General features: G+C 40.5%; 1 long non-coding RNA gene across 1 annotated transcript; it reads left to right on the top strand.

Annotated features, from left to right (window-relative positions):
• Positions 1-897: 897 nt before the first annotated feature.
• Positions 898-1661, top strand: LOC134287167 (uncharacterized). Its single transcript, XR_009997090.1, has 2 exons — positions 898-1145; positions 1206-1661. It is a non-coding gene; the product is annotated as an uncharacterized LOC134287167 (long non-coding RNA).
• The last annotated feature ends 1267 nt before the right edge of the window (positions 1662-2928 follow it).

Raw genomic sequence — 2928 nt, 5'->3', positions numbered from 1 at the left:
AAACGTCCTTTAAAACGTCCCCACTTTTCAGTTCAAACAGTTGTACAAGCCATGGAATAAAACAATTCATGATCTGTTTGTTATACCATACAAGAAGTCATATCCCGTACGGTAAATTGGGATTTCAGTTTCGCCTCATCCATTCATGGAAACTGTAAGAAACCATAGCCGATAGGTACCTTTTTTGCACTTTATTTATTAAGTACTCCGCCTTCTCTATCGGAGACTTATCCTTATAAAGGTGCTTATTTTATCAGAAACTTTCGGTCGCAGGTATTCCGCCTTCTCAATCGGTTACCTGTTTCATAAGATCTCTGCCTTCTCAATCAGAGTCTATGATATTTTGTTTGGATACTCCGCCTTCTCTATCGGAGTTCCTTTTGAGGGTGCTCTGCCTTCTCTATCAGAGCCCAGCAGAATTTGTGGAACTCCGCCTTCCAACCGCCTTCTCTATCGGAGTCCACTTCAGGATTAGCTTTAGACTCTCTTTCAGAGTACAGTATCAATTTCAGATATCATCCGCAATTCAACAAACCTTTTTAAAATTTACCATTTATTCTTGAGCGCTTCTAATAATTCAATGATCCAGGAATTCAACATCTTGAGGCATCAAACTCCGGTTGTTTGGAGGCTCGACTGCACCATTGTTGTGACCGGAGGTGCCATTCTTGATCATCAGTGCGCTCTTCATTTCAGTTCTTCACTGCTCAACATTCGTCAAACGACTGATTTTCCATCATCCTGATTTTGACATCCGATAGTTAGCCATGCTTGCTATGATGATTATTTTTGCATACCATGCTGTATCCTTAATCACATACCGTACCCACTGTCCATCTCAACAGGTACTTCTAATTGGGTAACGTTATTGAACCTTTTGGAGACGGATAGTTTCGCCACAGCTGCGCTATTTCGCTGGCCTCGAATACGTTTGTTAAGCTCGGTTTCATCACCGGGATTATTTTGACCCAAGGGGCCTGCAGCTCTAAACCTTTAATGATATTTACCACTAGTATTCGTTTAGTATTTCGTGGTATTTTATGTATCGTAGCAACCTTGGCGGCAAATAAATGAAAGATGCTGTTGACAGAATCTGAACACTTGTCACTACCCTTCGTTTTCATCAGAGTGTTTGTGAATTGTAGGTAAGTTTCGATATATTTTCAATTGAAATACTTTCTTGAAGTGTGATTTATTTTTTTCAGAACAAATCAAACATGTTAAGTTCTTACTGAAAGGGGAGGAAACATTCTGTGTGACGCTCGGAGTGAAACAAAAACGAAATGATCAGATGTTTCTTTGAAAGTTACATGCTAGGATGTTACTCGTAGAGATGCTTCTGTAGTCTCTAAAAAGGCTACCTTATGATCTCGACACCGACGTGCCAAGCCAACTATAACCAGGAAGTAAACATGCAGATATCGCCATGACCATATGTATGAGGCATCCAGAGTACTCCACTCCAACGCTCCAAAAGTGAAGCGAGTAGCATAAATACCGTACTTTTAGGGTGAATTTTGTACTTTCTTGAAAAATAGTTTGCAACCGGCCGTTTGGAAGACGTGCACCGTATTTTTGGAATGAATTTTGTACTTTCTTTGACAAAAGAAATGTTATCCTGTATAACAGCTCTCAATAAAAATAAAGCGGCATGTAATCAATTGATTGCTTTATTGATTTTCACCAAGAATACACCTACACTAAAAACGCAATTGCAATGCTCTCCTAATGCATAAACGTTGCAATCCTAAATTCGCCTGAATCAGCACTCATCATTTTGTTCTAAGTATAGCGGATTTTTAGAAAAATTTCCACTCTGCGGTAGCCGCCGAGTTCTACCGCAGCTGTCAAAGTCCTACCGCAGGCTTGAAAATCATCATATCATTGAAACTGAAGGCCAAATCAAAGCATGCTTGCAAGGTGAATTGAACTGAAAACCAACAACAAACAATGATCATCGGCGTCGTATCCAAGGCTATCCAAGGCATCGCTAGGGCTCGCTAGGGTAGATCGATGATACCTCAGTGAAAATCAGTAGTTTGACAGCTGCGGTAGCTTTTCACTCTACCGTAAAACGGAAAGTTTTCTCTAAATTAGCAATACCAGTGACATTTTGTCATAGTTCTACTTGCCGATCAAAGCAATCGGACTGCTTCGATGAAAAATTTTCCGTAGTATTCTGTAGTATTTTGTAGTATTTTCGATTACTAGCGAAGGTTTAGAATTGCAGGCCCCTCTGGCTCCAAAGGGTAAAATGGAATTTTATTGTGTACAGTACAGTTGGAGTATCTACTTGAGTTTAGGGATTGGTTTACGGGAAAGAAGTAGCGAGTAGAGTTGAAGAGATAATGTGGCGTATTCAGAGGGACGGGATGAGAGGGGCTGGGTCTATTTAAGGTTCCCTTAAAACTTTCTTCAGCATAAGATATTGAATCTGCATGCATAATTTGTGTGCTTGGAGCGGACCTGGTGTGATGGTTAGAACACTAGACTATCACGCCGAGGACCTGGGATCGAATCCCACTCCCGACAAGTTCGCAAAAATGTGAGTTCTTCCTTCGGAAGGGAAGTAAAGCGTGGGTCCCGAGATGAACTAGCCTAGGGCTAAAAATCTCGTTAATACAGATAAAAAAAACTTGTGTGCTTGAATTGCATTTATGCTTGCACAGCTTTAAGTGGTGAGTTGAATGTTTGTTCAGTCCAGATCATCTTGAATCCTGTAGTAAACTCATGGTTTACACAAGTCGAATCAAGCAAAAAATGCAAAATCCGACCAAAAAAAACCTAATTCATTTTCAGAGACGTTCGTTCGTATCAAAAGTCGTTAACAAACTGAACGCCAGACTTTCAACTACTCTCAGCCCGCTTCTTTTCATCTCCATGCACACCAACACAAACATTCATCTATGTGCCGACGAAACTCTTTCC

This window comes from Aedes albopictus, chromosome 2 (genome assembly GCF_035046485.1).
Source record: "Aedes albopictus strain Foshan chromosome 2, AalbF5, whole genome shotgun sequence".
NCBI lineage: Eukaryota > Metazoa > Arthropoda > Insecta > Diptera > Culicidae > Aedes > Aedes albopictus.
Note: the sequence above shows the minus strand (reverse complement) of the source record. Positions and strands in the feature narration are given on the sequence as shown.